Source organism: Coregonus lavaretus, assembly GCF_964263955.1.
Source record: "Coregonus lavaretus genome assembly, chromosome: 32".
Lineage (NCBI taxonomy): Eukaryota > Metazoa > Chordata > Actinopteri > Salmoniformes > Salmonidae > Coregonus > Coregonus lavaretus.
In genome coordinates, this window is record NC_140019.1 from 15,821,981 (window position 1) to 15,847,056 (window position 25,076).

The 25,076-nt window shown below is 43.6% G+C and overlaps 1 pseudogene across 1 annotated transcript; it reads right to left on the reverse strand.

Moving 5' to 3' along the window:
* Positions 1-10,457: 10,457 nt before the first annotated feature.
* On the reverse strand, positions 10,458-15,382 carry LOC311107404 (protein pelota homolog; annotated as a pseudogene). Its single transcript has 2 exons — positions 15,317-15,382; positions 10,458-11,560 (listed from the first exon to the last, which is right to left on the reverse strand). The product of its transcript is annotated as a protein pelota homolog (transcript).
* Between the last annotated feature and the right edge of the window lie 9,694 nt (positions 15,383-25,076).

Below are 25,076 nucleotides of genomic sequence, written 5' to 3' on the forward strand. Positions count from 1 at the left end.
TAGATTAGAGCAACACTTGATGCAACATTAATCTCATTAAAACACAAATGATGTCAGATAGAACTGCACAAAACCTCACTGACTGAACATCATGTTCATGGAAGCCTGTGATGAGCCACTGTTACAAATTTACTGAATCACTGCAATTTATTCCAAATGATTTCTATTGATGATCACATTCATCAGACTGAGAGGTCTATGAGTTCTTCTCTGACTAGTACCAGGCTTCCTAAGGTAATCTCCTATCCTCTTTAGCATTATATCCAGCCTCAGGTACAACCCCCACCACTCCTCCTGCCGCCACGCCACGCCCTATCCTATATCTGTAGTCCTCCATGCCTGCTCCAGAAGACGCTGGGTTCTGCCTCAGGAGTCCTCTATCTGCCTCCTCCAGCAAGCCACAAGACACTGGATCGGTCTCCCCTCAGGAGTCTGGCTCTTCCCTCTTCTCAATGTGAATCCCTATCTTATGGAGATGTTCCTGTAGCCATCTTGCTCCGTTGGGGTTCAGGCCGGGGTTATATAGTTAATCACTTTGTGACAGATGCCTTTGCAAAAATCCCTAGCAACACAACTATAATTTGATTGGCATTGCCTACCATCAATCTCCCTTATCCAGACACATCTACAGTACCTTCAGAAAGTATTCACATCATTGACTTTTTCCACATTTTGTTGTGTTACAGGATGAATTTAAAATTGATTCAATTGAGTTTTTTTTGTCACTGGCCTACACACAATACCCCATAATGTCAAAGTGGAATCATGTTTTTTAAAATTTTTACAAAATAATTTAAAATGAAAAGCTGAAATCTCTTGAGTCAATAAGTATTCAACCCCTTTGTTGTGGCATGCCTAAATAATTCACATATTAAGTTTCATGGACTAACTCTGTGGTCGATAATATTGTTTAAAATGATTTATGAATGACTACCTCATCTCTGCACCCCACACATATAATTATCTGTACGGTCCCTCAGTCGAGCAGTGAATTTCAAACACAGATTCAACCACAAAGACAGACACCTATTGGTAGATGGGTAAAAAACAAAAGAAGCAGATATTGAATATCCCTTTGAGCATGGTGAAGTTATTAATTACACTTTGGATAGTGTATCAAAACACCCAGTCACTACAAAGACACAGGCGTCCTTCCTAACTCAGTTGCCGGATAGATAGGAAACCGCTCGGGGATCTCACCATGAGGCAAATGGTGACATTAAAACAGTTACAGAGTTAAATGGCTGTGATAGGAGAAGACTGAGGATGGATCAACAACATTGTAGTTATTCCACAATACTAACCTAATTGACAGAGTGAAAAGAAGGAAGCCTGTACAGAATAAAAATATTCCAAAACATGCATCCTGTTTACCACAAGGAACTAAAGTATTACTGCAAAAAAATTGTCAAAGCAATTAACTTTTTGTCCAGAATACATTACATTTACATTTTAGTCATTTAGCAGACGCTCTTATCCAGAGCGACTTACAGTTAGTGAGTGCATACATGTTTTTTATTTTTTCATACTGGTCCTCCGTGGGAAACGAACCCACAACCCTGGCGTTGCAAACGCCATGCTCTACAAACTGAGCTACACGGGACTATGTAGTGTTATGTTTGGGGCAAATCCAATACAACACATTACTGAGTACCACTCTCCATATTTTCAAGCATAGTGGTGGTTGCATCATGTTATGGGTTGGCTTGTAATCGTTAAGGACTGGGGAGTTATTTTAGGACAAAAAATTTACAGAATGGAGCTAAGCACATGCAAAATCCTAGAGGAAAACCTGGTTCAGTCTGCTTTCCACCAGACACTGGGAGACAAATTCACCTTTCAGCAGGACAATAACCTAAAACACAAGGCCTGGAGTTGCTTACCAATATCTACACTGGAGTTGCTTTATCTTGGCCAGGTCACAGTTGTAAATGAGAACTTGTTCTCAACTGGCTTACCTGGTTAAATAAAGGTGAAATAAAAAATTAATAAAAATAAAACCAAGAAGACAGTGAATGTTCTTGAATGGCCGAGTTACAGTTCTGACTTAAATATACATGACATCATACAAGACTTGAAAATGGTTGTCTAAAAATGATCAACAACCAGTTTGACAGAGCTTGAATAATTTTGAAAAGATTAATGGGCAAATGTTGCACAATCCAGGTGTAGAAAGTTCTTAGAGACTTACCCAGAAAGACTCACAGCTGTAATCGCTGCCAAAGGTGCTTCTGTGTTTAATTTTCAATAGATTTTCTATAATTTCTAAAAACATGTTTTCACTTTGTCATTATGGGCTAATGTGTTAAATCTGTTTAATCCATTTTGAATTAACAAAACAAAATGTGGAATAAGTCAAGGAGTATGAATACCCTAGCTAAACAGAGAGATGTGTCTCTTTTCTCAGGTTGTTTTTCCCGTCGCTTTTGTAATCTACAACGGGTCAGCTGTAGTGTCGATCCCCACCCAGCGCTGTAAGAAAGGCACCTATCTAGTGAGGGGAAGATGAGGCTGGGAGAAGACGGTAGGAGGAAAGGACGTAAGGAGGGAGCCCAGTGGTCAGACAGACAGACAGACACAGACAGACAGACAGACAGATTCCACCGACCAACCAACCGACCTCTCTTCTTCCCTCTTCCGCGGACCAACAGACAGACCGACGACCTCTCTCCTTCCCTCATCCACAGACCGACAGATGACCGACTGACAGATAGACCTCTATCCTTCCCTCTTCCACAGACCGACAGACAGTCAAACAGAAAGACAGACAGGTAATAGGATGCTCCAGCCTGTCCTCTGAGAGGGTTGTTCTCTGTGTGTCAGAGGAGCAGGGCCTTTGTCCTTAGGGGACCCAGAGGACACCCGACATGCTGTTGCAGACAGCGGGCCATGGCGGGCGGAGAGTAACAATGGAAGGCCCTCAATTAGAATGGGATGTTGGAGGACATGGCTACAAACAATTTCCGTGGGGCCAGAAGGAGAAATAATAATAGGGTTTACTGCATCCTGAGGCTTTGCTATGTAAATAAGACTCTTTCACTTCTCTCTCTCTCTCTCCTCTCTCTCTCTCTCTCTCTCTCTCTCTCTCTCTCTTTCTCCCTCTTCTCTCTCTTTCTCTCTGTCTCGCTCTCTCTCTCTCACTCTCTCACTCTCTCTCCTCCTCCGCCACCTCCAGAGGGTGTCCAATTTGCATTGTTGCACTGGGTGTTAAATGTTTTGAATACACTAAAAAACAGCCACACTTGTTAAGTTTTCACACATTTCCCTATTATTCAGGCATTTCCTAGCAAGCACATCCATGAAATGTGATCTTGTATTGTGGCAGAGAGCAGAGCAGAGAATTACAAACCATTTGGCTCTGCAGGATTTAACTAGGCTATACATTCACATACTGTATATTATGTGAGAAGTAATTTAGTTAGTGAGTTACTATGAGATTAATACAGTCCGTGTGGCTTAACATACACTGAGTATACAAAACATTAAGAACACCTGCTCTTTCCATGACATAGACTGACCAGGTGAATCCAGGTGAAAGCTATGATCCCTTATTCATGTCACTTGTTAAATCCACTTCAATCAGTGTAGACGAAGTGGAGAAGACATGTTAAATAACGATTTTTAAGCTGTGAGACAATTGAGACATGGGATTGTGTATGTGTGCCATTCAGAGGGTGAATTGGCAAGACAAAAGATTGAAGTGCCTTTGAACAGGGTATGGAAGTAAGTTCCAGGCGCACCGGTTTGTGTCAAGAACTGCAAACAGTGGTGGTCGATGCCGTTTAAGATGAGGCTGGACATTTCTTTTTTTTAATGAGCATGGCTTTATTTCTATTACAACATATTGGATGACTGTCGTTCATATTCAATTCACCCAGCTCAATGTAACATCGATAGGTTTAGGTATTTTCCCTATACCCATCATGAAGTTGTTACAACCTAGCCTATGAATGAAAGTTTACAACGTACAGGTTGAGAGAAACATTTGAGTACTCAAGGTGACAGACAGTGACACATTCAATACCGCCTTGCACACTCTTGCCTGCATCTAGCTGATCTAGAGTGTAGCCATTAGTCCAACAGTTGCAAACAAGTTTCTATTGGACAAATTCAGGTATGTTTATCCATGTTTCGTTCTGTTTGCTTCCGTTTAAGAAACATTTTTCAACAGAATTGGTGGAATGAATACACCCCGATCACACAGTTCACTTTCATAGCAGTCAAATACAAACAGCATGATCACTTTGCTCATTAATTCCTTCTCGCATCTACGCACTCTCCTCCTCTCACCTTTTCCCTTTGCTTGTGGGCTTCAGTACACAACACATTAGCTGTCTGTGACCAGGTGAAAAAATGCTTTCCCAGCCAAACCTTCATATCATAACAGGGCTGTGGTGGTCACATAATTTAGTCAGCCTGTGATTGTCAAGCAAATAACTGTCGGTCTCACGGTAATTGACCGTCAATTAACAGAAACACATTTAGCATCTCCTGGCTTACACACATAGCCTACAAGCCACTGATGCAGACCTTTGGAACATCTACATTTTAAAGTCTAATAAATCCATGTAATATGGCCTACACCATATTCACAATAAATCTATTATTAATTTTAGACAGGTCTAAAGAAGCATGATATGAAGAAAATGTAGTCTATTTCAGAAGAACAGAATAGCATACTCTTGAGTTGTCCTTATGTTAGGTCCTGATCTGGCGATGCCAAATGGCTTTGGGCTACACTAGTTAATTTAGCAGACAAGATTTGCTTAGAATTCTGTGGCATTATTTTATTGTATGAAGAATACAATTGAACAAAGCTGAATAAAAATAGAAAGGATATTTTCTCATTCACAATTTGACAAGCACTTGATAATGCCTAGAATTTCACAGCGGCATCCCCTTTGTGTGGCCGTAACGCACCCTAAGAAAATCCATGCTGTTTGCGGCCAGTGGATGTTGTGCCCTTCTACCTGAGTGCTGCGCGCTCCATCACGTGATCAGGTCTTTCACACAGGCTACAAGTGAAGACAGACACATCGGGTACGCAACTGCGCGCATCATTATCCAATTCCGAGGTGCATATTGAAGATATTGGAAGAACTGTCCACATTTACTTTTCGTCAGCCAACAAGATGAGTAGGCCTGTCCCCATTGGAGAAACCTTTATGGTTCCAGGGAGAATACTTTTTGGTTCCACTTAGAACTCTTTTGGGTTCCATGTAGAACCCTCTGTAGAAAGGGTCCTACATGGAACCTAAAAGGGTTCTACCTGGAACCAAAAAGGGTTATTCAAAGGGTTCTCCTATGGGTTCAGATAGCACCTTTTTTTCTAAGAGCGTACTGTAATCGGGTTGTGATTTGATGATAGTGTAAAACTGCTGGAAAAACACATTCCCTTGCCTGTCCCGGTCATGTGATCTATTTAGGGGAGAGCCGGGACAAAAGTAAAATGGGCAAAAGTAACACGCCCATTTTCTCAGATAACACAGAAGCTGGAATGACGTAGTGAAGTCAGCACATTCCTAATGTTGAGGACAAGCTTCCTGCAAAAAACAGCTCAATCTGACCATGTTTAACAGAGTTGTCAACAGAAAGTTGTTCTGAGCGATGTAAGTAAAAACAAAAACGGACCTGGAAGGATTTACCGGTTGTAGACTTGTGTCTAATTGTTTAGGTTCCAAAAATATGTCTTTTTTTTACCCATCTAGTGACTAAATGACAGCATGGGTTTCAAGTATCGTGCTAGCTAGTCTTGGGTGTTAGCCTGGGAGAAGTTACTGGAGAGACGGGTGGGATGAAAGTAACACAATGTCATCACAATAACATTTAAAAAATGTTTAAGCACAGGCCATCAAGTGACTGAATATTTGAAATCTATATACGTCATCATTAGAATTACGCCTTAATCAATTGACATGATGGATCAGCTTCTCACATAAGCTTTTACCGACAGGTTGGTGGTTACAAATACATATCTTTTTGATTCTGGGGTTCAATTACCTTGTGTCAAGCCTATGGAAATGTGATAAGCGTGATGAGTTTACTGTTTGTGAAGAGAATCAAAATGTTTATTCAATCAAGACATGAGGAGCGCGCATGAAAATGGTGAAAAAAATCTCCTACTACATTCCCATTAAAGTGAGATGAGAGAAGGATGATTAGCTATTAGGTGATCCATTTTAGAATGATTTAATATTGTAAAGCAAAATATTGTGGTTGCGCAACATTGCGATGTTGACTCATGGTACATTTTTATAACTGTTGAACCTATAGCATGAATTATTAAAATCGACACAAACATGAAATTATGTCTGATAGTACATTTGTTGAAAGTAATGAGCATTACAAACCAGAAACATGTAGATAAGACAGATATTGTGCACTTCTTGCTTGCTGTTACTTCTGTCCCAAGGCTGTGTTACTCCCGCTCCGCCGGCAGGTGCAAAAGTAACATTGCGGTCAAGGTTTCCGTTAGCTGGTAATATCAGGCTTTTGGCCTATAAACATTTTTAAAAAGCTGATAAATAAAATTGACGCCAGGCAATTGTCTGGGAGTAGAAGGGAAAACTATAATGCTTTTTAGCATATTAATTTATGGAAATACCAGTCGATGTAAATACATTTGACTGGTCATGCTTATCGGTCGATAGGTTCATTTGTATAATGTAGTGGAATTAAGTTGGCGTGTGCGTAGGCTACAGTATATTCGTTATGTATCTTATTTATCACACCCGTACAGCATACAGGAAAATCTGTCAGACATAGCAAGAGCTGCTGCTACAGCATCTCAAATGGCAATGGAAGGCAGGCTTCATCAGCTCGTCACACACCACTTTGCAATGAGCTGGAGGCAATAGGCTATGCATTTTGAAAACATATACCTCATTGTATAAAGCCTGAACGTTTTAATACATACAGTGCATTCGGAAAGTATTCAGACCCCTTGACTTTTTCCATATTGGGTTACGTTACAGCCTTATTCTAAAATGTATTACATGTATATTTTTCCTCATCAATCTACACGCAATACCCCATAATGACAAAGCGAAAACAGGTTTTTATAAATATTTGCAATTTTTTATTTTTTAAATAAACTATTTACATAAGTATTCAGACCCTTTGCTATGAGACTCGAAATTTAGCTCAGGTGCATCCTGTTTCCAATGATCATCCTTGAGATGTTTCAACAACTTGATTGGAGTCCACCTGTGGTAAATTCAATTGATTGAACATGATTTGGAAAGGCACACACCTGTCTATATAAGGTCCCACAGTTGACAGTGCATGTCAGAGCAAAAACCAAGCCATGAGGTCGAAGGAAATGTCCGTAGAGCTCCGAGACAGGATTGTGTCAAGGCACAGATCTGGGGAAGGGTACCAAAACATTTCTGCAGCATTGAAGATCCCCAAGAACACAGTGGCCTCCATCATTCTTAAATGGAAGAAGTTTGGAACCACCAAGACTCTTCCTAGAGCTGGCCGCCCGGCCAAAATGAGCAATCGGGGGAGAAGGGCCTTGGTCACGGAGGTGACCATGAACCCGATGGTCACTCTGACAGTGCTCCAGAGTTCCTCTGTGGAGATGGGAGAACCTTCCAGAAGGACAACCATCTCTGCAGCACTCCACCAATTAGGCCTTTATGGTAGAGTGGCCAGATGAAAGCCACTCCTTAGTAGAAGGCACATGACAGCCTGCTTGGAGATTGCCAAAAGGCACCTAAAGGACTCTCAGACCTTGAGAAACAAGATTCTCTGGTCTGATGAAACCCAGATTCAACTCTTTGTCCTGAATGCCAAGCGTCACGTCTGGAGGAAACCTGGCACCATCCCTACGATGAAGCATGGTGGTGGCAGCATCATGTTGTGGGGATGTTTTTCGGTTCACCTTCCAACAGAACAATGACACGAAGCACACAGCCAAGACAACGCAGGAGTGGCTTCGGGACAAGTCTCTGAATGTCCTTGAGTGGCCCAGCCAGAGTCCGGACTTGAACCCGATCGAACATCTCTGGAGAGACCTGAAAATAGCTGTGCAGCGATGCTCCACATCCAACCTGACAGAGCTTGAGAGGATCTGCAGAGAAGAATGGGAGAAACTCCCCATATACAGGTGTGCCAAGCTTGTAGCCTCATACCCAATAAGACTCAAGGCTGTAATCGCTACCAAAGGTGCTTCAACAAAGTACTGAGTAAAGGGTCTGAATATTTACGTATTTTTTTATATACATTTGCATAAATTTCTAAAAACCAGTTTTTACTTTGTCATTATGGGGTATTGAGGGGGGGGAAAAACAATTTAATCCGTTTTAGAATAATAAAAAAATGTGGAAGAAGTAAAGGCGTCTGAATACTTTCTGAATGCACTCTATTATGAAGCATGTCTTACCTTGCTTTAAAGTAGCCTGTTAGATCTCCTTTCTTTCTAAATTTCTAACGGATATTTCCATCTCTGTCACATGAAACTGCTTGCATGTGAGATTCCTTTTGACAATGGTGTTTTCCTGCTAATTGCATTATGGAATGAACAGTCGCGCGTAGCCTACTGCCTTGCGCGCATTGCTGCGCTTATAATGTGAAGAAATAATAGTTTATCAACATTTTAAGCTAAACGTTCTGATCTGTTGCATCAGACTCATTGCTTTAAAAATATATATGTAGCCGAGGCCTACTAGTTGTATACACACAACTGTCCCAGAGTCTTTTTGGAATTGCCTATTTCTCAACAAGCTTACCAATAGAATAGGCAAACTTTTCTACTATGGGGGATAGTAGATTGACATGGGGTAGTAATTTTGTTGTTCATTTCTTGTCTTGTAGGCTGAGGAAAAGTACATGTGGGCAGTTATTCCAACATCTTCAAAGTGTACATCAGAATTCGATAAGAAGGACCTCACATCCTCGACTTGCATGTTCTCTTAATATGAATGACCATAATCTAAATGTGATTTCTGTCATTCTGGATGCCCTGATCAGGTTACGCACCCAATGCATATCGGTCTGGCAGATTTCTCAAATGTTTGGTAAATTAAAATGTTGCCGGTCAAATGTCCAGCACCACATTTTCCTAAAGGAAACCCTGGTTGTGGTAGTTCTGTTATCTGTCTATTTAATTTATACTAATTTACCCTAGAAATTAAATTACAGTTGCTATTGGTAGAGGACATACTGTGTATACAGTACACTATATTTACAAAAGCATTTGGACACCCCTTCAAATTAGTGCATTCGGCTATTTCAGCCACACCCATTGCTGACAGGTGTATAAAATCGAACACACAGCCATGCAATATCCATAGACAAACATTGGCAGTAGAATGGCCTTACTGAAGAGCTTAAAATGGCCTTACTGAAGAGCTCAGTGACTTTCAACGGGGGACCGTCATTGGATGCCACCTTTCCAACAAGTCAGTTCGTCAAGTTGCTGCCCTGCTAGAGCTGCCCCGGTCAACTGTAAGTGCTGTTATTGTGAAGTGGAAAGGTCTAGGAGTAACAACTGCTCAGCCGCGAAGTGGTAGGTCACACAAGCTCACAGAATGGGACTGCTGAGTGCTGAAGCACATAGCACGTAAAAATCGTCTGTCCTCGGTTGCAACACTCACTACCAAATTGCCTCTGGAAACAACTTCAGCACAAGAACTGTTCGTCGGGAGCTTCATGAAATGGGTTTCCATGGCCGAGCAGCCGCACACAAGCCTAAGATCACCATGCGCAATGCCAAGCGTCGGCTGGAGTGGTGTAAAGTTCACCGCCATTGGACTCTGGAGCAGGGGAATCGCATTTTCTGGAGTGATGAATCACACTTCACCATCTGACAATCCGACAGACGAATCTGGGTTTGGCGCTACCTGCCCAAATGCATAGTGCCAACTGTGAAGTTTGGTGGAGGAGGAATAATGGTCTGGGGCTGTTTTTCATGTTTCGGGCTAGGCCCCTAGTTCCAGTGAATGGCGATCTTAATGCTACAGCATACAATGACATTCTAGATGATTCTGTGCTTCCAACTTTGTGACAACAGTTTGGGGAAGGCCCTTTCCTTTTTCAGCATTACAATGCCCTGTGCACAAAGCGAGGTCTATACAGAAATGGTTTGTCGAGATTGATTACTTTACATGTACATTTACATTTTAGTCATTTAGCAGACGCTCTTATCCAGAGCGACTTACAGTTAGTGAGTGCATATATATTTTTTCTCCATACTTTAAACCCAAAAGCACAAGCATGTCAAATTCTGTGAGTATGATGATAAAGCAATGATGGACAGGTTGAGACGACAGGCTTGGCGTAAAAGAGGTTGACTTTCTAGACAACATTGCATCGACATAGAAATAGAATGCATAGACATGGAAGTGTTCTGTTCCACAACATTGAGTCTATGCACTCTATTTCTACTTGCAACTTTGCGCTGTGTTCCTCAGTTCTGCAGACTAAGAGTGCCCCCGGGTCTATTTTCTCTGTTGCAGTGTGTCATTTATTCTTCATCAGAGCTGCTGTCATCCTCAGGCTCCGACAGATCAGCAATGGGGAAACGCAAGATGGCCGCCACTCCACTGAGCTGGCTCAACTGTTCTCCAGATACATGAAGGCTTGAAAATATTCGGACGGTTCCGCCATTGTCTCTCACGTTGTCCACCAACCGTACGTATCTACTCCGTGTGGCCACATCTTGGTGCCTGAAGAGCTTATCGCTAATCAACAAGATGTCAATAGCCAATGCTTCGGTAGCTTACTCCACGTGAGCCAACCCATAGAAGGCTCTGTTGGGCTCATGTTGTAGCATCATGTAGAAGTCCTCCAGGGCTTTCACCTCTCCTGCTGCCTTGGTATCAGACAATCTAGCCGTGACAGCTGGATCACATAGAATCTCTTTTAGAGAGTATTTGTGTCCCGAGGAGGAGTGGACCAACATGAACTTGGGCCTGTTCTCTAGCAGAATCTTGGAGTCTTGTCGGACTGCCTCCCTGAAGAGGTAGGCCATGAACTGGTCCTTCACAAACACTGGACTGGCCACCAGTATACACTTCACCACGTCAAAGTTGATATGTCTGAGGATCCCCTGCATCACCGCCTCATAGAACCTATTCAGGGCCTTCTCATGCTGGGTGCAGCTGCCTCTCCTCTTGCGAGGGATGGTCACCTCCACCTTGGCCCTTAGTAGGGTCATAGCGGGGGTCACCAGCACCAGGTTGGCCAGACCCTCCTGCATCACCACGGCCGCTACATCTGCCTTCTGGGTGGGGTCACACGCCTGCTCGATCCTATCGAGCACGACACTATCCCAGATCTTTTTGGCAAGTGTGAACTTCTTGTTTAGCTCCAACTCAATGGTGTGGTAAGCCCCCATCTTCACATATTGATTATCCTGGATGTTGGTTCCCTTCACCCTCAGCTGGCAGGCCTGTGAGTCAAAGTCAATAGTATCCACACACACACACAGGGTGGTGCGCACTGTGGAGCTCCCCATGCTGCCCGTAGATGACTCAGTCTGCACCTTTCTAATAGTGGAGGCTATAAGACTGTCACCGATCTGCAGTAAGTTGTAGGTGTGCCACATGTCAGACGCGAACTGGCTGAGTCAATTCAGTGGCTAGCTTTGCACTTGGCTAGCTAACAGTAGCTGCTAGGGGTAAGTCATAACCTACATTTGTGTTTTGTTTTTACATATTGGTAGCCAGAGTCGTTTAAGGAATTCGGGACATGGGTGACTAGTTAACGTTAGCTTGGCTCTCTCTGTGTGTTCGTGCTGTGAAAGGAGGTGTTTCTTCTTTGTCTGAAAGCAATGGCTAGCTAGTATGCTAACTATTCTAGCTAACTAACTGGCTGAATAAGTTGACGACGGACTCGCTCAAGCTGTCGGGACTAACCCACAACGTTAGACACGGACACGAATGATCTGCTTGGCGTGTTGACACACTGGTGGTTTGTTGTGGCCGAGTATTGGTGCTAAACCGTGTTGTTGGAGTCCGGCATGCTAGCTGGCTGTGGTGTCTTATGTCTAGGTGCCCTGGATGATTTTCACGGAAGAATACTGTACCAAGTTAGCTAGCTGAATAAACTAAGTTAGTCTGTTCCTAGAAAACATTGAACCGCTGTAGTTTACAACAATTATAGTTTCTGAGGTGGAAGTTGGGAGAGTTATATTTGGGTGTTGTGGTGAGGGAGGCCCCGCTCTCTTCTTTCCCAGATGTTTAGTTCATTTCATTCCGATCTCCTTTGCATTATTGTAGCCATTTTCTGTAGCCTGTCAACTATGCCTCTGTCTATCCCTGTTCTCTCCTCTCCGCATAGGCTATACAAATGCCTCACACCGCGTGGCTGCTGCCTCTCTAACCTGGTGGTCCCTGCACGCACCACCCACGTGGAGTTCCAGGTCTCAGGCAGCCTCTGGAACTGCCGTTCTGCTGCCAACAAGGCAGAGTTCATCTCAGCCTATGCTACCCTCCAGTCCCTCGACTTCTTGGCGCTGACGGAAACATGGATTACCACTGAAAACACTGCTACTCCTACTGCTCTCTCCCCGTCTGACCATGTGTTCTCGCATACCCCGAGAGCATCTGGTCAGCGGGGTGGTGGCACAGGAATCCTTATCTCTCCCAAGTGGACATTCTCTATTTTTCCCCTGACCCATCTGTCTATTTCCTCATTTGAATTCCATGCTGTCACAGTCACTAGCCCATTTAAGCTTAACATCCTTGTCATTTATAGCCCTCCAGGTTCCCTTGGAGAGTTCATCAATGAGCTTGACGCCTTGATAAGTTCCTTTCCTGAGGATGGCTCACCCCTCACAGTTCTGGGGACTTCAACCTCCTTACATCTACCTTTGACTCATTTCTCTCTGCCTCCTTCTTTCCACTCCTCTCCTCTTTTGACCTCACCCTCTCACCGTCCCCCCCTACTCACAAGGCAGGCAATACGCTTTACCTCATCTTTACTAGATGCTGTTCGGCTACTAATCTCACTGCAACTCCCCTCCATGTCTCCGACCACTACTTTGTATCCTTTTCTCTCTCGCTCTCCTCCAACACTACTCAATCTGCCCCTACTCAGATGGTAATGCGCCGTCGCTCTCTCTCTCCCGCTATTCTCTCCTCTTCCATCCTATCATCTCTTCCTTCTGCTCAATCCTTCTCCCTCCAATCTCCTGATTCTGCCTCCTCAACCCTCCTCTCCTCCCTTTCTGCATCCTTTGACTCTCTATGTCCCCTATCCTCCCGGCCGGCTCGGTCCTCCCCTCCAGCTCCGTGGCTTGATGACTCATTGCGAGCTCACAGAACAGGGCTCCGGGCAGCCGAGCGGAAATGGAGGAAAACTAGACTCCCTGCGGACCTGGCATCTTTTCACTCCCTCCTCTCTACATTTTCTTCATCTGTTTCTGCTGCTAAGGCCACTTTCTACCACTCTAAATTCCAAGCATCTGCATCTAACCCTAGGAAGCTCTTTGCCACCTTCTCCTCCCTGCTGAATCCTCCTCCCCCTCCCCCCCCCCCCCCCTCCTCCCTCTCTGTGGATGACTTCGTCAACCATTTTGAAAAGAATGTTGACGACATCCAATCCTCATTTGTTAAATCAAATGACACTGCTGGTCCTGCTCACACTGCCCTACCCTATGCTTTGACTTCTTTCTCCCCTCTCTCTCCAGATAAAATCTTACAACCTGCCCGCTTGACCCTATCCCCTCCTCTCTTCTCCAGACCATCTCCGGTGACCTTCTCCCTTACCTCACCTCGCTGATCAACTCATCCTTGACCGCTGGCTATGTCCCTTCCGTCTTCAAGAGAGCGAGAGTTGCACCCCTTCTCAAAAAAACAACACTCGATCCCTCTGATGTCAACAACTACAGACCAGTATCCCTTCTTTATTTTCTCTCCAAAACTATTGAGCGTGCCGTCTTTAGCCAACTCTCTTGCTATCTCTCTCAGAATGACCTTCTTGATCCAAACCAGTCAGGTTTCAAGACTGGTCATTCAACTGACACTGCTCTTCTCTGTGTCACGGAGGCTCTCCGCACTGCTAAAGCTAACTCTCTCTCCTCTGCTCTTGTCCTTCTAGACCTGTCTGCTGCCTTTGATACTGTGAACCATCAGATCCTCCTCTCCACCCTCTCCGAGCTGGGCATCTCCGGCGCGGCTCACTCTTGGATTGCGTCCTACCTGACCGGTCGCTCCTACCAAGTGGCGTGGCAAGAAGCTGTCTCCGCACCACGTGCTCTCACCACTGGTGTCCCCCAGGGCTCAGTTCTAGGCCCTCTCCTATTCTCGCTATACACCAAGTCACTTGGCTCTGTCATATCCTCACATGGCCTCTCCTATCATTGCTATGCAGACGACACACAACGAATCTTCTCCTTTCCCCCTTCTGATAACCAGGTGGCGAATCGCATCTCTGCATGTCTGGCAGACATATCAGTATGGATGACGGATCACCACCTCAAGCTGAACCTTGGCAAGACGGAGCTGCTCTTCCTCCCGGGGAAGGACTGCCCGTTCCATGATCTCGCCATCACGGTTGACAACTCCGTTGTGTCCTCCTCCCAGAGTGCGAAGAGCCTTGGCGTGACCCTGGACAACACCCTGTCGTTCTCCGCTAACATCAAGGCGGTGACCCGATCCTGTAGGTTCATGCTCTAAAATATTCGGAGAGTACGACCCTGCCTTACACAGGAAGCGGCACAGGTCCTAATCCAGGCACTTGTCATCTCCCGTCTGGATTACTGCAACTCGCTGTAGGCTGGGCTCCCTGCTTGTGCCATTAAACCCCTACAACTCATCCAGAATGCCGCAGCCCGTCTGGTGTTCAACCTTCCTAAGTTCTCTCACGTCACCCCGCTCCTCCGCACACTCCACTGGCTTCCAGTTGAAGCTCGCATCTGCTACAAGACCATGGTGCTTGCCTACGGAGCTGTGAGGGGAACGGCACCTCCGTACCTTCAGGCTCTGATCAGTCCCTACACCCAAACGAGGGCATTGCGTTCATCCACCTCTGGCCTGCTGGCTCCCCTACCTCTGCGGAAGCACAGTTCCCGCTCAGCCCAGTCAAAACTGTTCGCTGCTCTGGCACCCCAATTGTGGAACAAGCTCCCTCACGACGCCAGGACAGCGGAGTCACTCACCACCTTCCGGAGACATTTGAAACCCCACCTCTTTAAGGAATACCTGGGATAGGATAAAGTAATCCTTCTACCACCCCCCCCCAAAAAAAAAAAAAAAACATTGTAAAGTGGTTATCCCACTGGCTATAAGGTGAATGCACCAATTTGTAAGTCGCTCTGGATAAGAGCGTCTGCTAAATGACGTAAATGTAAAATGTAAATGTCCTCTGCCTCTTCCGGCATCAGTGTCACCTGTCCGACATTGTCTTTTTCAATATCTTTATGAAGCAACTTCATGGTATAATAGCTTTGTTATAAACAACAGTATTATTTGCTAGCATATGAAGGCGTTATTATTACATTTAGCTGGTGTCATATTTACTCCCTCTCAAGAGTCAAGCCATTTAGCTATTCCTTTAGAACCGCTCAAGAGGTTAGGGTTGGTCGCCTGACCTTGATGTGGAAGAACTTGACCTTCCTGCACAGAGCCCTGAGCTCAACCCCATCCAACACCTTTGGAATGAATTGGAACGCCGACTGTGAGCCAGGCCTAATCAGTGCCCGATCTCACTAATGCTATTGTGGCTGAATGGAAGCATGTCTCCGCAGCAATGTTCCAACATCTAGTGGAAAGCCATCCCAGAAGAGTGAAGGCTGTTATAGCAGCAAAGGGGGGACGAACTCCATATTAATGCCGATGATTTTGGAATGAGATGTTCGACGAGCAGGTGTCCACATACTTTTGGTCATGTAGTGTACGTTGTTTGTCATAAAATATGGTGTCTCTAGCTCTATCAATCTCTGAGTAATTAGGAAAAAATAACAAAAGTGGTACTTTCTCCCAGTTCTTCCCTACATCTAATTAGGGGAAATTAAATGTTAATCTATTCTACTACATTATAAGAGACTGGTCGTTTATTTGCTGTGTGTGTGTGTGTGTGTGTGTGTGTGTGTGTGTGTGTGTCTGTGTGTGTGTGTGTGTGTGTGTGTGTGTGTGTGTGTGTGTGTGTGTGTGTGTGTGTGTGTGTGTGTGTGTGTGTGTGTGTGTGTGTGTGTGTGTGTATGTGTGTATGTGTGTGTGTGTGTGTGTGTGTGTGTGTGTGTGTGTGTGTGTGTGTGTGTGTGTGTGTGTGTATGAGTGTGTGTGTTTGACTCTGAGATGATCCATCTCTTTGTCATCCCTGGGATATGAACCATTTCAATATAAAGAATCCCAAATCCTCCGAAGTTGGTGTAATTATTTAGGGGCTCAGGAAAGTAAGGCCTGTGGTCCTCTGTAGCTCAGCTGGTAGAGCACGGCGCTTGTAACGCCAGGGTAGTGGGTTCGATCCCCGGGACCACCCATACACAAAAATGTATGCACACATGACTGTAAGTCGCTTTGGATAAAAGCGTCTGCTAAATGGCATATTATTATTATTTATTATTATTATTACTTTGGCTAAAACGGATGTTGGACCTTCGCAAATCAGCATACAGACAGAATGGAATTGGATCAAGTCAGCTGACATCTCTCCCTTCAACTCAATCCCTGTTATTCCCCTTTGCTAAGCAGGGCTTTCTCCTTCCTTATCCGTTCACCGGCTTCCACCTCCCCACTAAAATCTCCCTTAAATCCCCCTGTACTGTACCTAGAGGCAAGGCTCCATGCGCTAAAACGCTAATGCTACAAGCCATTCAACAAAGGTCTCCTAGCAACAGACTCCGATCCATCTACTGCTCGCTGCAAATGTATTTTGGGTAAACCTAGTGAGAGAGAGCGAGGGAGATGGAGGAAAGAAAGAGAGAGGGAGAGAGAGAAACAGAGTGTGTGAAGTGGGCGTTGGGTAATGAAGAGATTGCGAAAAGACCATTCTTCCTAACTTGGATAATTAAATCTTAAGGTGTCTGAATCAAGTGTAGTACACCTATATTCTCGCCTCACGCACCACATTAATTGTTTATCCCTCTTGGCTTAGCCTGGCTGTCTCGTTGAGAAAGTGCTCTACTCCTAAGTGACATACGTTGAGGTGTAGGAACTGAATAATTACTGCTAATTAACATGGTGTTAATTAGTACACCAGTAATGGTTAATACCACTAAAAGTCTAAGCCATTGAGGGGGGAGGGGGACTAAGATAACATATGGATTTTTTTTAAGATGGTCAAACCATGGATCATTTAGATATTTGTTTTTGAATTTTAGGACCCCTTTAGGTATCCCCCAAAAAATATTTGATAAAATATTGAATTTGGCCTTTACAACTATAGCCCATAGAAACGCATTGAATAACACATTCATAAATGGCAAAAAAGACAGTCAAAAATAAATCATAAGGAATAAGGTTTTGAAGTGTCTGTGAAATATAAGAAAGCTTCGGAATTATTATTTGTAAAAATTTTGACAAATATTTAACTCCTTATTTTTGTTGGCACAAAACTACCTCCATACTTCCATTTGTTTGTATGGGTTACCTTCAGATGAGTCCCGTGACACTTGTGGGGGACATAGAGAAAAATGGAGAACACCATCGTATTCATGCGAGTCTCCCCTTTCCATAGAGTGCAAATAGTTATGTAGGCCAAACCGTTCAGACGCTACAGACAATTTCGTGAGAAGACTGACATAGGCGGATGCGGTGGAGTGAGATGCAGCCCACGCAAAAAACGTATCTCTAGCTTAAACTGACGGATTGTGATGGATAGTTTTTTATTATGTTTTCTTATACTGAACAAAAATATAAACGCAACATGTAAAGTGTTGGTCCCATGTTTCATGAGCTGAAATAAAAGATCCCAGAAATCTTCCATATGCACAAAAAGCTAATTTCTCTCATATTTTGTACACAAATTTGTTTACATCCCAGTTAGTGAGCATTTCTCCATTGCCAAGATAATTCATCCACTTGACAGGTGTGGCATATCAAGAAGCTGACTAAACAGCATGGTCATTACACAGGTGCACCTTGTGCTGGGGACAATAAAATGCCACTCTAAAATGTGCAGTTTTGTCCCACAACAGAATGCCACAGATGCCTCAAGTTTTGAGGGAGTGTGCAATTGGCATGCTGACTGCAGGAATGTCCAGCCGAGCTGTTGCCAGATCATTTAATGTTAATTTCTCTACCATAAGCCGCCTCCAACATTGTTTTAGAGAATTTGGCAGTACGTCCAACCGGCCTCACAACCGCAGACCACATGTAACCATGCCAGCCCAGGACCTCCACATCTGGTGCTGATGATTATTTCTGTGTAAAAAATGCCCTTTTTGTGGGGATAAACTCATTCTGATTGGCTGGGCCTGGCTCCCCAGTGGGTGGGCCTGGCTCCCCAGTGAGTGGGCCTATGACCTCCCAGGCCCACCCATGGATGCGCCCCAGCCCAGTCATGTGAAATCCATAAATTAGAGCCCAATTAATGTATTTCAATTGACTGATTTCCTTCTATGAACTGTAACTCAGTAAAATCGTAAAAATTGTTGAATTTTGCGTTTATATTTTAGTTCAGTATAGATTGATGCACGGGTGTGTCAATGGACTTAAGGATTAAAATGGGTCTTACTGGGATAGACTGAGATACACTAGAACTGTATCATTAGATTCATTTATCATTTGGGATAGATATCCGCTGTAGGCTGCTATCTTAGTTACAGACTAATAGGTAGTTGACACTATTTAAATGGTTTCTGTGTACGTTGGCACTTTCCCCCAAGAAATGTTCTCTGTGAGAGGTAGGTCTGCTTTGTGTAACAGGGACTTAAAGGCTCATGTAAGAAATGGAGGTGGACACTACAGTATAATCCCCGAGTCTGGATCTCAGGGCTGAGGAACAGAGATTTATAAATGGATCTAATGGTTGTGGTTTAAGAGGCCAGGGTGAGAGGGAGGTTACCACAGATATGTGACCCAGTCACAACCATACATTTATGGGCATGGCAAGCTAAAGCCTCTAAACCCCCTGACCTGATATGTTCAAGTGTGGTTGACGAACAGCGAAGGATTAACCTGTCACAGTCATACACTTTTACATGCACTTGAGGTAATCACATAAGACTAAATACACAAACCAGTTCAAACACATAGCTTGAGAAATTCTCCAGACCCCTTCATGGCATTCCTTTCCAACAGAGCCTCCAAAACTACTATGGCATCAACACCCCCTGAAACTAGCTGGAAACAGGAGATGCCAATCTAAATAAAGCTATAAAACCCAAACAAGATAATGTCTCCCTTAATGATTACACTACGAGAGAGAGAGAGAGAGAGAGAGAGAGAGAGAGAGAGAGAGAGAGAGAGAGAGAGAGAGAGAGAGAGAGAACAATGAGGGAAGAAGAGAGAGTATATATTGATAGAGAAAATAAGATAGAAAGAAAGATTGAATGGAGGAGAGATATTACTTTTTATCCAACAATGAAGCTAATTACAGTAAAACTCTCCTCTCCTCTCCTTTGACAGAGTCAGTTTTTCCATGATAAGCCCATTAGCAGTAGATAATAGATCCGGCCTGTTGGCTAAGAGAGTGCTGCATGTCCAAGTGCTTTTCTTATCACATCAAAGGAAACCTTTTCTCTCCGTCGGTGCCTTTGTCTCCCGTGCGGATCTGAGAGTCGGCTGCTTAACTTCATTTTCTGAGGATCAAGACAGGGAGTAACAAGCACCTTCATCCCAGTCAATGGGCCCGGTCTAGAGAATGGCGAATCAGCATTGTGTTCCAGATGTTAACGCTCCTCACAATAGACTACAGTGTTATGGGATGTGAAAAAAGACTGGCGTTGCCTTTTTATGATTCATGATAATGTGTTGAGTGGGATTATGATTTTGAAGACATATTGTATAGATTCATGTGTTTAGGTTCAGGCGATAAGGTTTTTGTAGCTGCCTTTGTCTGAGATGTCAACTCACATCAACAGTCTGACTGACGACATCGCTGATATTCTCTCCCAACAACAACAACAACAACACAACGCACCCCTGGTCATACACACACACACACACACACACACACATACATCCACACTGTCTTCACACACGCCCCCTCCTAACCCCTGTGTGCTGTCACATTGTGTTTGCCTCCACGTCAGTCTACCCAGCCATATATCCAGAAGGGACAAAATTAAGTTTCCTTAAAGAGCACACTCAGAGGTGTTACTGCCACGTATGTGCCAGCACGCATCTCCTTGACTCATCTCCCCTCCGCCAAACACAGGAGAAAAGAGAAAAACAACCCTAAGACTCAGAGGTTTGCTTTGCTCCTTCATTTTCTCATATTTCTCTTCAGCCAGACTGTATTCAGTTTTCAACGGGAGGATTTCTATCGCCTCAGCTCCCTGAAACACTGCCAAGTTAAATAAGGCATTAGTCATGTCTGATGCTTTCTGTGAAATAAAGCCTTCACTCATATCTGTCTCAATAGCCCAACACTAACAGTACTTTATAAAGCCTTCACTCATATCTGTCTCAATAGCCCAACACTAACAGTACTTTATAAAGCCTTCACTCATATCTGTCTCAGTAGCCCAAAACTAACAGTACTTTAGAAAGCCTTCACTCATATCTGTCTCAGTAGCCCAACACTAACAGTACATAATGACCTGGCCTAATGTATTTTTTTTGCTGTATTGACCCCCCCCCCCCCCAAAAAAAATGTAATCATCTAATATCCAGGAATTCCTTTTAAAATGTGTCTTTAATGTTCTAACATCATAGTTTTGTTTTTTAATTTCTAATTTTTGGGGTAAAAATAGTTTTTGCATCACTACACCAAGTTTTCATATGTGGGTCAAATATGACCCGTATGCATTTCCTATGGAATTCACTGCTGTGCACTTGTCAAACTGACCTTTCTTTTTGCTACAACAATAAAATTAATGTAATTAATCAAGTGTTTATTAAATATCTTGTTTTTAATGTTCATTAATCACCATTTTCATTTCTCCTTTTTAACTCATTGAGTAAAATGAGTTTCATAAGGAGGCTCATAAGAATGTTGCCAGATATACAACCAAAATGGTTTTACAGATGCTGGATGAGGAAGCCATTGGTGCCTCTGACTCAGAATCTGAGGTATCCAATTCAGATGACACAGACTATGTGCCTGTGGGTCAAGTTGGAGTTGTGGATGCACCTGATAGTCCAGCTGTCCTAGATGATTCTACAGATGGGGAGGACTCCTCCTCTGAGGAGAGTGAAAAACAATAAAATAGACTGAGTAAAAAGGGGTCTTACTGGAGTGAACATCCCCCAACTAAAGGCAGGACCAGAATGTCACGATCGTCGTAAGAACCGGACCAAGGCGCAGCGTGATAGGCGTATATCTTTTAATGAGTACATTAACAATAACAACAAAACGATACGTGAAGTCTAAAGGTTAAACACCACAAACCTATACAGATCAAGATCCCACAAATAACAAGTGCCAACAGGCTGCCTAAGTATGGTTCCCAATCAGAGACAACGAGAATCAGCTGCCTCTGATTGGGAACCACCCTGGCCAACATAGATCTACACGACCTAGAACAAAACATAGAAAGTACAACATAGACAATCCACACCCTGGCTCAACATATAAGAGTCCCCAGAGCCAGGGCGTGACACAGAAGCCATAACATCCTGATGAGCTGCCCAGGGCCTGTGCCGGGGTCAACAGTTGTGTCACCAAAAGATGCCTGGAAGCTGTTCATTAGTGACAACATCATTGAGGAGGTCCTAAAGTGTACAAACTTGGACGGAGAACAGCGACAGCAAAAGGGAAAGAGTGGAGAGAGGTCAACAAAGAGGAACTAAAGGCCTTTATTGGTTTAACCCTCCTCGCTGGTGTGGAGAAAAGCTGGGATGTCTCCACATGGGAGCTATTTTTGGATCCACTGCAGAATCCAATGTATAAGGCCACCATGTCGGTCGGAAGATATGAGGATATCCGTCGTGTTCAGAGAGGCAACGGACCACCTGGCAGCTTTCTGGTATGCGTGGGACCTTTTCCTAGCAAACTGTAGAGGAGGGTTCATCCCCAGCGACCGCGTCACAGTGGATGAGCAGCTTTCCTCCAGACATGACACTTGGCATTCTGGACAAAGAGTTCAATCTTGGTTTCATCAGACCAGAGAATCTTGTTTCTCATGGTCTGAGAGACCTTTAGGTGCCTTTTGGCAAACTCCCAAGTGGGCTGTCATGTGCCTTTTACTGAGGAGTGGCTTCCGTCTGGCCACTCTACCAGAAAGGCCTGATTGTTGGAGTGCTGCAGAGATGGTTGTCCTTCTGGAATGTTCTCCCATCTCCACAGAAGAACTGAGGCAATGGAAAGATGTGGGATGATGAAAGAGAGCCATGCCACCACCACTCAGAGCAGCCAGGGCCAGAAGAGGAAGAGGTGCCAGCTCTGCCCAAGTGCAAAGAATAGAAAAGTAAACTGCTGGTGTTCTCAGTGCAACACACCCGTCTGCAAAGAGCACAGTCACATGCTTGTAACAAATGGATGGACTAAGACAGCATAAGTCAAATCAAATCAAATCTAATTTTATTGGCCACATGCGCCGAATACAACAGGTGCAGACATTACAGTGAAATGCTTACTTACAGCCCTTAACCAACAGTGCATTTATTTTTAACAAAAAAGTAAAAATAAAACAACAACAAAAAAAGTGTCAGCATGAAACACACGCACACACATGCACACACACTTTGTTCCTTTTAGTGTTTATGTTTTCTAAATTCACAATTGTTAGTGTTGTCGTTTATATTGATGATGAACTTTGGATTTTCAAAGAAATATTTTTTAATATTATAAAACATGCTTAAAAGGTTGAATGTGAAAACTTTGATTGTAAGATTGATTGTACGAAAAATATGCTAATATTTTCAATAGTCGTTTAGAATTGTCATAATATGTTATCATTGAAATGTGTATCAAACCGTTGAAGAGCGACTAAAAACATTTCAAACAATAAAATAATTATTGAAAGGTCCAAATAATCACTCAAAATAAATATGTTCCACAAAATTGATAATATTTTAGACCCATATAAATAAAACACAGATATTACATTATCGGGTCATTTTGACCCGGCATATGCATTCTTGGGACGTCATGTTTACTATGCATCCTAGGGTTAAAGCCTTCACTCATATCTGTCTTAATAGCCCAACACTAAGCTTTGATGTGTTTATTCCAGTGGTGGAGCCAAACGAATCCAGAAAATATGTTATTGAGTTGTCAAATGGTATTTGTTGCATTATATTCCCTTCCCATCTTCTCTTCATTATGTAGGCCAGTGATGTGATCCAGTGATATGATCCTTTGACTCTCCAATATGTATCAGAGGTATAGATGTGGAACAGAATCAGAACCTGACCCACGCAGCAAAACCCTTAAGTTACAAGGCATGTGCACTAATGTACCTCCTGAGCTAAAAAGGTCCTGACCTCTTGGTAGTCCAAAGTCAGTCTACATACAGGGAGGCAACAGTATCTTGCAATGACGTAGTTCAAAGACTACTGATGCTGATGATAGTGTACAACCCTCAGAACCCAGACAGAGAGAGAGAGAGAGAGAGAGATCCCCACCCTCACTATCGTGCTGATTAATACTATCATATTCACATCACAGATATTGATTTAAACTCAAATGATATCTTTTCTTCCTCTTCTTCATCTTCTAGTGCTTTCTTTCTTTCACCTGCCCATACATGGCCTTCTTTACCTATCTTCATCTCTCTCTCTCTCTCCCTCTCTCTCTCCCCTCTCTGTGGGTTAACATTGGTATTCTTGTGCTGAACACACAGAAGAGACAAGATGTGATCTGTAGCAGGTCAAGTCTGCCTTCCTTTCATCCCCACAGCTTTGAACAGATATAAAGACACTCTAATTGCATTTGCATAATTGCACTGAAGAGACAAAGTTACACACACACACACACACACATACGCACACGCACACAAGCACACACACACACACAAACAGTATACGCACACACTTCAGTTTGCCATTTTGTAGTGTAATGTTCGCCACATGGAGAACATGACTAATTGTGGGTTATAATGAGAAAACACAATCGAAACAAGCCCATAATAGCTACATAAATCATGCTAATACCCTAACAGCCTACAGTCATGTTTAGTTAGCTTGTAAGTTGCTGTTTTTAGACCATGTTTGCTTTCTTAACTTTGCTACCTTCATACCAGCTTACTACCACATGTAAGCCATGGAAAATGTCATCATGCAACAGAGCCAAAGTTGGAGAAACACGTATGTATATTTGGATTAGCTAGTTCCTGCAGAGGTGTATACCAACAAGCTCAGCAGCTCTCAAAGTCACTGCAGAATAAAAATGTATCCACGTTTCTCCAAACGTCATAGTTCGAAGTAGCTCCAAATGTCAAATTTCGAAGAGTTATTGACTCGCTGGGTTGACTCCTCCTGCTCAGTATCGTTCTGTTTCTCCAAACGTCAAATTTAGTAGGTTAAGGGTTAAGGTTTGGGATAGGGGCGGCAGGTAGCGTAGTGGTTAAGAGTGTTGTGCCAGTAACCGAAAGGTCTCTTGTTCTAATCCCCGATGCTGACTAGGTGAAAAATCTGTCGATGTGCCCTTGAGCAAGGCACTTAACCCTAATTGCTCCTGTAAGTTGCTCTGGATAAGAATGTCTGCTAAATGATAAAAAAATATATATATACAAAATGAGTGTCCACCACTGGGATCGAACACACAACCTTCTGATCCAGACTCATGGGTTTACAGTGATCCACCACCCCCTAGCAAAACCCAAACCTATTTGATGGTAATAGTGCTCACTGTTGCCCCTAGTGGACGATTTTGAAGGCATTTCCCGAAGTCCTCAGGACATGGATAAAGGTCAAATTTCGAAGTCACTCTTGAGCAATCTGCCTGCTTATACAGTGAGGCCTCATAAGCACCAGTACATTGTATTAGCGGGTTGGCAAAAGTGTCACAGCTGATTTCCAGAGCAGCTTTCTCCCTCTCATCGCTCAGGTTGAAAATGAAGCAGTCTGATATTTTAAGCC